Source organism: Panthera leo, chromosome B3 (genome assembly GCF_018350215.1).
Source record: "Panthera leo isolate Ple1 chromosome B3, P.leo_Ple1_pat1.1, whole genome shotgun sequence".
In the NCBI taxonomy this organism is placed as follows: domain Eukaryota; kingdom Metazoa; phylum Chordata; class Mammalia; order Carnivora; family Felidae; genus Panthera; species Panthera leo.
Genome location: NC_056684.1, coordinates 5,546,366 through 5,558,299, shown reverse-complemented (window position 1 = coordinate 5,558,299; position 11,934 = coordinate 5,546,366). Strand labels below are relative to the sequence as shown.

Below are 11,934 nucleotides of genomic sequence, written 5' to 3'. Positions count from 1 at the left end.
TCCTAGGTAACACAGCCAGTTAGCTGGTAGTAGATCTAGGACCCCAACTCCCGCCTGTCGGTTTAGCTAGTGAGCCCGTCCCCGGCGGGGCCCAGGACAAGCGAGGCCTGGCTTCCCAAGGTCAGGGAGGGCGCAATTCCGCGGCCCCCGAAGCCCCCGCGGCCTCCTTGGGCTGACGAGCTGTAAGTGGAGGCATCCCGACCGGGGGAGACGGGTACAGCGGCGAGTCTAGAGTGACCGTCCCCGCCCGGGGGCGCGTGGCAGTGGCAGGGCCCCGCTGGGCAGCGGGCGATCCCCGAGGGCGCCTCCGGACAGTTCCCATAAACAGGGGCGGGGCGGGGCGGGGCTTGGCCGCGGCCCCGCATTTCCGGGGACGCCGGGCGGGACGGAGGTGTTCGGGGGGTCACTCCGCGTCCGCGGGCAGTGCGTCGGCCCGGCCGGGCAGGCGGGGCGAGCCTGAGGGCGACTGGGGAAGAAGAGCCGCGGCCCAGAGGTGGCCCTGCCGTGGGCGGTGGTCGCGCGGGGGCCGTGACCCTCGCAGGTAGGCGCAGGGGGCGGGGCGGCGGGGAGCCGCGGGCCCGGGAGGGGGCGGGCCCGGGCGAGACCGGGAGGCCGCCGCCGCCCCCGCTTCCCGCCGGGCCCCTCTCCCGAGAGGGCGCCACCTGCACGCTCTGATGGGCACTGGCGCCGGCCACTGGGGGAGCGCGTTGCCATGGCAGCGCCGGAGGCTGGGCCCTCGTTCCCATGGCCACCCGGGGCCTTTGCGCGGAGGCCTTTTAATCGGTGTCTTACTCCTGCTCCCCTGCTCCCTGCTCCCAAATCTGGAGTGGAAAGAGAGGCAGGAGCGCTGGCGGGAGGGAAGTCGTTTGGGATTTGGAAAAAGCCCGGGTCCCTCCTCAGAATGGAAGTCGTGGGGCCTTTGAGTTAGGGTTTTTGTCATGGCTGTTTCTGAGTGACACGTGGATGTGGGGGTTAGGAAGGAAAGACGGTTGGTTGGGATCCTGGAAATGAGGCGGCTCTGGTGGCCACTGTGCCGTCATTCTGGTCTGGCAAAAAGACCCCGGGAGCTCTGGATCACCTGGGGAAGGTCGTGAGCCCACTGCTCACGTTTCCTAACACGAATGTGAGTAGGTAATTTGATTTATGAGTCACAGGATTCTTGTAAGCGTCCAATGCCACAAGAGCGGCGAAGCTCGTGATTCAAAAAAAGTTATGTTTCCGATTGATGCTTTATTTTTATGTTTTTACGTTTTATTTATTTAAGTAATGTCTATACCCAACATGGGGCTCCAACTCATGACCCTGAGATCAGGAGTCACATGCTCCACCGACTGAGCCAGCCAGGCGCCCCCCTCCCCGTTGATGCTTTAGAACTGGAAGAGGTTTAGGAATCCATCTGATTCCATCTTCTCATCTTCATAAAAGAAACTGGACCCAGAGAAGTTAAACTACTTCCCAGGATGACAGTGGGTTGGGAAGGTCACCGTTTGAACCCTGTATCCTGACTTGCAGGCCCGTGGTTGTCGCCTTTGGTGGTTATTTTACTGAAGCTCGGGGAAATCTGGGATATGTGTCTTTGCAAGCCAGGGCTCAAGCTTTTGTTGACAGGTGGTCCAAAGACGGACCACGGAGGCTGGAGCCTTGGGGAGAGTGGAAAGAGCTGCTCTCTACCTCGTGCATGTAGGTCCTGTGCCTTGGGCTCTTGTTTTAATGCGATATCTGACATGATTGCCTGAAATAAACCTCCAGGAGCCAAGCATTCAGCAGCTCTCCAAAATACCATGTCTTTTGAAGCCAACAAATCTGTTCAGACAGATGAGGAAGAAACCCTTTGGCTGCCCTAAAGCAGGGAAGTAAGACTTCCCACATCAGTGAAGTGCTTTTTCCTTTGAAAAGGCTGAGAGGAGGGTGGGAAAAGAGATCCAGGAAGGAACACTTGAATGAATCATTTGGAAGTGATTCGAGGCAGTCAGCTAGAGCAGAAAACTCATTTGTTCATTTATTAAACATTTACTGGGTACCCGCTGCTTCTCAGCTCTGCGCTGGGGCTCGAGATTAAAAACCTGAGTTAGGCAGGCCTGGCCCCTACATTCAAAAAGCTTGTAGAAGAGATGGCGAGAGAGGGATGCAATGTGTCGGTGAGCATTTCACTACAGCACAGCGAGTGCCTTTTTGGAAAAGTGAGCACAGTGCAGCAGGAGCCCAGAGGGGCAGCTCGGGAAATCGGCTGAAAATATCCAGGAGTCTAGCCTGCGCCTCCTGGGAGCACTTCTGGGGTTCTGCCGAGGGGGCCCTGGCTGATACCTTTGTTGGGAGACAAAGGAAGGAGTGAGTGAAAGTGTCTGGACAAATGTGGACCAGGATGGGTATTCCCTGGAAAGAACAGTTTAAGGGATCCTGGTAAACTGTAAGCAATATGAAGGCAGCAACCATGTCAGTTTCCTTCAGTCTCATCAGCGCTGACAAGTAGCACGTGCGCAAGAAATACTTTGTTGAGTGAATGAAAGAAGGAGGGAAGGGAAGAGGGAAGGAAAAGGGGAGAGAGGAGGAAGGGAAGGGACAGTGGCTTATATTATCAAGAGGAGGATGGCTGTACCTTGAGACAAAACCCTGGTTGCAATTCTAACTATAGGTAGCACTTGGCTTCACGTGGGAATAGTTTGCCAAACAGTTCGTGTCAAGGTTATAAAACTACTTCAAAATGGGATATAATTTCTTCTTACCTGATAAAGGCTGATTTTAGAAGGTCCCTGTGTCTGCAGATTAGCACATCTCGTGGAAATGGTTCTTTTTTGTGTGCGAGGAGGGGGATTTTTTATTATTATATTTTGTTTTATTTTAGAGAGAATATAAGCAGGGGATAGGGACAGAGAGAGAGAGAGAGAGAGAGAGAGAGAGAGAGAACCTCAAGCAGGCTCCATGCTCTGGGCAGAGCCCAGCACCGAGCTCGATCCCACGACCCTGGGATCATGACCTGAGTCAAAATCAAGAGTCAGAGGCTCAACCAGCTGAGCCACACAGGTGCCCCAAGGGAATAGCGATCTTTTTAAAATCAGAGGAAAGCTCTGATCCCTCTCACCAGAAACGACGTTTCATTATTGGGGTTCTCAGCTCCCTGAAGCCCACCCTTGGGGTTAAGGGGCCCCCTGCTCTGCTTTGCTGCTCATAGGCTGTAATGAAAGAACTAAGGCAACACTTATAGAACAAGCTCCTGGGAAGATCAAGGTGGGTCTGCTCTCATTCAGGGGGTTTATGGGGTCCCTGTGGAAAGCACAGCTGGGGGAGCTGGGGCAATGCCTACGCAGCTGGGTGGTCCAGGCCCCAGGCCCGGGGCCCTCAGAAGCCCTCCTCTGCTTGGGACAAGCTGGGCCCCCTGGGAGCCTCATAGCGAACTCTAGCCCAGGGCTTACTCACAATGCATCAGTGGTTTTGCCGGGGTCATGGGCTGGGTGACTGGTATGCAAGATAACTGTCCAAGCACGGATCTTTGCTTTCTGTGATGTTGTCTCCTGACACCACTGCTTTAGGGTGTGGTGGGTGGGTCCACCTCCCTCCCCCCCGGGCAAAGCAGGGCAATGGTGCGGCCTTTGGAACTGCAGGTAATCAGTGGAAGCCACCGGTCCCTCCCGCATCACCCTGGTGGGCTTGCCTGCCTCGGTCCACCCTGCAGGAAGCACGGGAACCAAGAACAAGGTCGTCTCTCTGGGGGATAACTGGGTGACCTGAGGCAACCGGGAGACCACAGGGGTCAAAGAGCCCCTCATCTTTGGGAAGGGAGAGCCTTAGGCTTCTGGAAAGGAGGTTAGTTCCCTGGGGTGGAGGAAGGGCGCTGGCCCGGGCCTTCTCTCCCTTCGTGGGCCGGTGGCCAGGAGTCTGGAGCCCAGAGTGGGATTCAAGGAGGAAGAACTTGGTTGCAAATGGGGAAATGGATTCCTGACTTCTTGGGATCTGGGGAAGGGAGGGGCCCCAGGCCTGACAAGTCAAACTGGAAACCAGACTTCCCTAGATCTTTAGAACATCTACCTCCCACCTATGAGTGGCCACAGTGGTTTCAGAGAAGGAGGGTCCCTGTGCCCCTTCCGGGTGGCAGGTACCAAGCATCCCCCAGGCCCTCCGGGCCCCCTGTGTGAGCAGGCCCGCAGGCACAGGCACACAGCCCCTCCTGAACTTGTCGGGGGCAGGGCGGTGACAGTGGCAACTTCACGTTCTACCGTGTCAGGACTGGGACAGGTTGAGCCCTGCTGGTTGCACCACAGCCCCGTGGGGCAGGGGATCCCCTCCCAGGGAGTGGCCGACTCAGGCCCCAACAGGCCCCAGCGGCGCTGGCACCGGAGCAGGTGGCAGGCTTTTTGCCACAGCCGGCGCGGCCGGGGCCTGGGCTGGGCGGGCCAGCTCCTTCCCCCTCCGAGAGGTGCAGCCTCGGCTCTGGGCTTGCAGGAGGCAGCTGAGCCCCATGGGAGAGGCCAGAAAGGGGGTCCTCGGGCCTGCGCACATAAGGTGGTTAAAAGTGACCGAGGTCGTGTCAACTTTCAGGTAGACCGAGGCGAGCTGCCCCCATAAGAGGCCTGGCTGTGTTCACAGATTATTCACCGAGTGCCGCGCTGCAGGTCACTTCGTGTGCTCGCTCTCCCGCGAGCCCCGTGAGGTTCTGCTAGTGCTCCCGTCTCACAGCGGAGGAAGCCGAGGTGCATAGACGTCGGCGTGGGGTGTGGCCGTGCCCACAGCCCACAGGGTAATGGGTGGGGCCGAGATTCTCCTTGGGACAGAAGAGCTGGCGTGCTTGGCCACTGGGTTCTAGCACTTAACCGGAGCCAGAGAGACCCAGGCACCGGTGGAGGGGTCCGACTAGAGCAGGGAACGGCCACGGGCCCACTGGCATTTTTTGCCAGACTCTGGTTAAAGGCTGCCTAGGGGATCCGAAGGCAGTGTTGGCGCCCACCCTGTGAGTGGCCTCAGCCGCAGAGGCTGCGGCCCCCCGGAGGATGCTCCCAGCCCCCAGGAGCTGGAGTCGTTGGCAGATTTGAAAGCACACGCAGGGTGTGCCGGCTGGTGTCGCTTCCTCATCCAAAGGTATTGATGCCGCAGCTGAACCGCTGCCCAGCCCCCAGGGAGGTGCCCAGCCCCGGCAGGGGTGGGGGGTGGGGAAGCTGCAGCTGCAGGTTGGCACGAGAGGAGGGCCCAGGGCTACGAGGGGCTGGTGGCGGGGGGCCAAGGCCCCGGGGAGCTGGGCCGCAGCCAGTGCGTGTCTGTGAGGCCTGGCCGGGCAGCCTGCCAGCGGAACCCAGGACGGGGCGGAGCGCGGTGCCGCTCCGGGAGGGGCGGATGGGACCTCTGGGTTCAGGCTCCACTGGGCTTGGCGGGAGGCCCCTCCCCGTGGCCAGCAAACAAAGCAGTGACTCCCGGGGTAGAATTGTGGGAGCTGGAAAGCAAGGTTGCCCTGGGTGGGAATGAGAGCAGGAGGGCCTGGCCGCGGTGGGGGCGGGGGTGGGGGGCCCCGGCGGGAGCGGTCGGTGCCCGAGGTCGTGGACCGCCTGCACCCGCGCAGGGGCCGTACCGATAGATGATTAATGAGCAGTGATTGCTGGGGAAGCCGGCTGTGCCCTGGGCTGACCACCCCACTGCCAGCGCTTGCCCTGTGCCTGCGTCCCCTGCCGTTTCCCTCTGTGCTGAGCGGGTTAGAGAGGCGGTGGGCACGTGGGTTCGTTCGCTTTGTGTTTTTACCCGGGCTTCCCTTTATTTCCTCCTTCTCTTGTAGCCTTTCTTATTTCTCTTCATTTTCTCCCTCTTCTGTCGCTCTTCTCACTTTGTTCTTCCCCCACTTGATCCTACAGGTGACTTGGGGTTTTTCTGAGAGAGAGGGAGAGAGAGAGAGAGAGGGAGAGAGAGAGGCTCTTAAGCAGGCTCTATGCCCAGTGTGGAGCCCAGCTCGGGGCTTGATCTCATGACTGAGATGATGACCTAAGCCAGAATCAAGAGTTGGACGCTTAACCCGACTGAGCCACCCAGGTGCCCCCCCCCCCCCCCAAGTTGTTTTGTTTAACCTTTTGCCTCTTTGTGATTTTTTTCCCCCATGAGAACAGGTGTAAGATATGAACTTACCTACAGGAAAACACACATCTTTTTTTTTTTTTTTTTAATGTTTTTATGGGGTTTTTTTTGTGACAGAGAGAGACAGAGCATGAGCAGGGGAGGGGCAGAGAGAGAGGGAAACACAGAATAGGAAGCAGGCTCCAGGCTCTGAGCTGTCAGCACAGAGCCCGATGCGGGGCACGAACCCACAAACTGCGAGATCATGACCTGAGCTGAAGTCGGACGCTTAACCGACTGAGCCACCCAGGCGCCCCGAAAACACACATCTTAAGTGTACAACTCAAAACATTTTAACATTTGTATACACTTGGGATACCGGCACCCAGCTTGAGACAGAGAATAGTTGGGTCATCCCTAAAGTTTCCTCGTCTGCCTATACTAGGCACGTGCCCCCTTGTCCGAACATCTCTCACCATAGAGGAGTTTTGTTTGGCCCCTTTGTGTGTATTCCCACGCACCGTTTACCTTTCATTTGTGCGTTTTTGTCCTTCTCGTGTATGTGTGTGTGTGTCTGTGTGCTAGAGAGTGGGCGAGAAAGGGAGAGATTGAGAGGGAGGGAGAAACACAGAAGCAGAGAGAAGGGACCAGGGTCAGGATGGGAAGAGGAAGGGCCAGGGCTGTGTGAGTGCGGATGGGGAAAGAGAGGTCCAGGCTTGACGACTTCATCTTGCTGGCAGTGGGCGGGGGTGGGGGGGGGGGCCTACACAGAAGCATTGCTTTTCTCTTCTCTCTTTTTATGCTGTCTTTCCAAGCCGCCCCTGAGCTCTTTATAAACACCGATGTACTGGCCGAGAAAGACTTGCCTACGTCCAAGAGTGGCATAGGGGAGCAGGAGACACAGCGTTGGCTTGGGAACCACTCTTGAGCCCACAGGAAGTCAGCTCAAATGAGGTTTTTCTCAGTCCATCGTCCTCCTGTTTTTTCCAGCCTGGGGAGAACAAATTAGCACGCTGACGGAAGACAGGGAAGCCCACGAGGGCCGAGGGTGGGGTGTGGATTGGAGGGCACTTCTCCGGGCCAAAGTTGGGCCCCGCATTTTGTCAGCCCTACCAGAGCGCCGTGCTAGGCGGTGGGGGTTCCAAAGACAAGACTGGTCACTCTCCCCAAGAGGCTTGCCACCCAGTTGGCATAAGACGTACTTGAAGCATTTCGGCAGCCGTGAGCAGGGCATAATTAACCACCCGGCGAGGCCTCGTTAGCCCCTGCCTCCTCTCCTCGGGGATGAGCAGAACAGGCAGACAACCCTTGTGTTGCCAAGACACTAGGGCAAACCAGCCTTGCTGCCATTTGGGGAGCTAGGTGACACGGGGATTTGGGCACTCAACAAATACCAACTGAGCGCGTGCCGCTGCCCAGGCCCTGTTCTGGGTTAGAATGGTAGGGAGACGGTAGAAGGAAATGCTGCACCGAGGTAGTTGGTACCTTGATGTCAAGATTTCTTGCAATTTTTTTTCATAATACTCTTGTGGATACTACGGAGAAGTGTGGGCTAAGGAGGGCACTTAGGACACAGCTCTTTGTTCAGCCCTCAAAGGATGTTGATCAGTTTCACCCTGATAGAGGTCTCTAGTGGCGCCGGGCTCTGCTTTTGGCCCCATCTTACCAGTCCCCCCCCCCCCAAACTTCCAAAACACTAATACAAAAACACCTGTAACCTTTCTTTTCTTTTCTTTTTTTTAAATTTATTTATTTTGAGAGAGAGAGTGAGAGAGCGAGCATGGGTGGGAGCACTCCGGGGGGAAGGACAGAGAGAGACGGAGAGAGAGAATCCCAAACAAGCTCCGGACTGTCAGCACAGAGTCTGACATGGGGCTCGACCTCCCGAACTGTGAGATCATGACCTGAGCTGAAATCAAGAGTCAGATGCTTGACTGACTGAGCCGCCCAGGCGCCCCACACCTGTGACTTTTCTATGTTAATTAATGGTTAAAACTTTGTGACAGTTGCATTCACACCGTTTCTAACACCCACCCATACACACACAGCACACTTATTTTTGCTGAATCATGTGAAAGTAGGTTGCAGACATCATGACACTTTACCTCTACAAAACCTCAGCAGGCATTTCTGGGGGATGATAATATTCTCCTGAAACCACAATGCCTTTATCAATCCCTAAGAAAGTGACCGCTAGTGCCATAATATCTGACACACGGTGCTTCGTAACATTTTCCCAATTCTGTTTGGCGTTCTGTTTTTCTCTTTCAAGATCCCATCAGTTTCACATATTTCATGTGATTATCATGCCTTGTTAGTTTCTTTTTTTATTATTATTTCATTTTTTATTTGTCTTAATGCACATCCAAATTAGTGAGCCTATAGTACAACAGTGATTTCAGGAGTAGATTCCTTAGTGCCCCTTCCCCATTTAGCCCATCCCCCCCTCCCAGGACCCCTCCAGTAACCCTCAGTTTGTTCTTCGTATTGATGAGTCTCTTCTGTTTTGTCCCCCTCCCTGTTTGTATATTACTTTTGCTTCCCTTCCCTTATGTTCATCTGTTTTGTCTCTTAAAGTCCTCATATGAGTGATTTTTGTCTTTCTCTGACTGACTAATTTCACTTAGCATTATAGCCTCCAGTTCCATCCATGTTGTCGCAAATGGCAGGATCTCATTCTTTTTCATCGCCGAGTAGTGTTCCATTGTATATATACCACGTCTTTATCCGTCCATCAGTTGTTGGACATTTGGGCTCTTTCCATACTTTGGCTATTGTTGATAGCACTGCTATAAACATTGGGGTGCATGTGCCCCTTTGAATCGGCATTTTTTTATCCTTTGGATAAATTCCTAGTAGTGCAATTGCTGGGTCGTAGAGTAGTTCTATTTTTAATGTTTTGAGGAACCTCCATACTGTTTTCCAGAGGGGCTGCACCAGTTTGCATTCCCATGTCTTGTTAGTTTCTTAATCTAAAATAGTCCCCTTGTCTTTTTTGTCTTTCACCAGATTGACGTTATTTTTAAAAACTTTTTAAGTTTATTTTGAGAGAGACAGAGCACAAGCAAGGGAGGGGCAGAGAGAGGGGGGAAAGAGGATCTGAAGCAGGCTTCAGGCTCTGAGCTGTCAGCACAGAGTCCGACGCGGGGCTCGAACCCACGAACCATGAGATCATGACCTGAGCCGAAGTTGGACGCTTAACCGACTGAGCCACCTAGGTGCCCCTAAAAATTTTTTTAAGGTTTATTTTTGAGAGAGAGAGTGTGCGTGTGTGTGAGCGAGCATGAGCGGGGGAGGGGCAGAGAGAGAAGGGGACAGGGGATCTGAAGCAGGCCCTGAACTAACTGACAGCCGCAGGGCTGGAACTCATGAACCATGGGATCATGACCTGAGCCAAAGTCGGAAGCTCAACCAACTGAGCCCCCCAGGTGTCCCCAGACTGACCTTTTGGAAGAGTCCAACCTAGAATGTAGATGCTGGATGTATCAGCAATGTATCAGCATTGACAGATGTGCTCCGAGGACTGCTAATGTTTTGCATGTCTTACCGCATCATGCTGGAGGGGAAACTCTGTCAGCTAGTCGCCTTACTGGTGATGCTACTTTAGACCTCTTGGTTAGGATGGTGGCAGCCAGTGCTGTCCCTCAGAGTTCCGATTTCCCTTCCGTAATTAGTAAAGTCGCTGTTACGACAGACTTTGAGACCTTGTTAACCCACGGTTTCCTAACAGTCTTCCACCCGATGGCTTAGCATCCACTGATTACCTTTGCTTGAATCAAGATTTTTCTGAAGTCTATTCTTCTTCATCAGCTAACATTCCTTTGTAAAGAAAAGCTTCCTTTCTTTTTCTCTCTGTGTGTTTTCCTCAGTTTCACTGTGGACTAATGGATTGGGTTTTTTTGATGCATTAGAACCCATTACTTTAGTATGCTTTTTGATTTTCAAATTATCTCAAGTTTAGTCATCAAGCGGGGTCAAAGTTTTTTTGATGCCATCCCATTAATCTTTAATAACTTCCTTGCTTTCTAGCCCAACGAAATGTCCCAGGCTCGCCTTGTACTTTCCCATTCATTTCCCCAAGGAGTCCCGGTACCTTTTATAAATGAGTGTTATTTAGGAACCAGGAGCTGGGTGCTAGGATTGCTCACCCAATAGATTTTTTTAAGATTTTATTTTTAAGTAATGTCTACACCCAGCATGGGGGTTGAACTTACAACCCCAAGATCAAGAACCTCATGTTCCACCAAATGAGCCAGCCAGGCATCACGACACCCAATATTTTTTATCAATGACTTGAATAAAGGCTAAGAAGTTATTATCAAATTTACAGATGATTCCGAACTGAAAAGAGAAGCCAAATGTGTGATAACAGGATTAATGCTCAAGATGACCTCAATAGGATGAAATCTGGACCAGAACCAGTAGATTCAAAGAGATCAATGTGGGTCGCCTGGGTGGCTCGGTCATCTGGCTCAGCGTCTGGCTCAGGTCGTGATCTTGCACTTCCTAAGTTCCAGCCCTCCATCAGGCTCTGCCCTAACAGTGTAGAGACTGCTTGGGATTCTCTTTCTCTCTCCTTCTCTCTCGGTCCCTCCCCTGCTCGTGCTCTCTCTCTAAATAAATAAATAAACAAACTTAAAAAAAAAAATTAAAGGGGGGCGCCTGGGTGACTCAGTCGGTTAAGCATCCAACTTCGGCTCAGGTCATGATCTCCCGGTTCATGAGTTTGAGCCCCACGTCGGGCTCTGTGCTGACAGCTCGGAGCCTGGAGCCCGCTTCAGATTCTGTGTCTCCCCCTTTTTCTCTGCCCCTGCCCTGTTCACACTCTTGTCTCTCTCTCTCTCTCTCTCTCTCTCTCAAAAATAAATAAACCTTAAAAAAATTTTTTTAAACAATTAAAGGAGATCCATATGAAGTCCTGTGCTTAGGTTGAAAATGTTAAATTGCGTAATTTGAGGTTTTGGGGGAACTCTTTACTAGAGCAAAGTTGATATCAAAAAAGTAGCTCTGGTGGTTCGTTGACATGAGCCAGCAGTATTCCGTGACTCTTAGGTCATATTCATTCATTCATTCATGTAGCCACGACTTACTGAGGGTCTCCCATATGCCCGGCACTGCTTGGGCGGTGTTAGTCAATAACTAGCTCAATAAGCAACATTGTTCCTCAATGTCCCTCAGGCAGTATTCTTGGTGCTCGGGAGTGGGGGCAGCTGAGGATTCCAGACAATGAGGAAACACTAAACAAGAGTGATGAGCGCTTTGGAAAAAAAAATCTCAGGGTCAGGGGAATTTGGGGAGAAGTTCACATTCTTCCAAGAAGGTGATCTTTGAACAAAGATGTGAAGGAAGCAAGGGACTCAGTCACTGGCTATCTGGGGGAAGAGTGTTCCTGGCAGAGGGAGTAGCCAGGGCCAAGGTCCTACCCCGAGTGCTTGGCCTGGGGGCGGGCCTGGCGTGCTTGGCCTGGGGGCGGGCCTGGCGTAGATGGTGGAGAGGTGGGGGTAAGGGTGACACACGGCCTTGGAGACCACTGTTAAGTCTTGGGCTTTTAGTCTGAGCGAGACGGGGACTCACTGGAGGGTGTCGAGCAGAGGAGTGCCATGACCTGACTGTGGTTTCGAAAGACTCACTCTCGTTGCTGAGTTGAGAACAGGTTGCAGGGGAACCAGGGTGGAAGCAGAGGCAGCCATTAGGAGGACCTCAGAGTAACCAAGAGAAAGAGGGTGCTGACTGCAACCCCCCCCACCCCCTGGGGAGGTGGTAAATGGTCAGATTATGGACTTGCTAGGGGGTCAAGTGCTAGGGGGAGCCAGAGGAAAGAAAGTAGTTTAAGGTTTTTAACCTGAGCAGCTTGAAGATGGAGTTCCTTTAAATGAGATGGAGAGGGGTGCCTGGGTGGCTCAGTCG

General features: G+C 53.4%; 1 protein-coding gene across 3 annotated transcripts in view; it reads left to right on the top strand.

The window, feature by feature from the left end:
- The first annotated feature begins 392 nt into the window (after positions 1-392).
- The window catches only part of SEMA4B (semaphorin 4B), a 39,747-nt gene continuing 28,205 nt past the window's right edge, over positions 393-11,934 (top strand). The window contains exons 1-2 of one of the 3 annotated variants that reach the window (XM_042940980.1): positions 3,072-3,225; positions 4,538-5,070. The gene's annotated coding sequence lies outside the window, so the exon portion shown is untranslated. Of the gene's footprint in view, positions 542-3,071; positions 3,226-4,533; positions 5,071-11,934 lie in introns of those variants that run through there. The other 2 variants (XM_042940979.1, XM_042940981.1) reach the window with 2 other exon arrangements.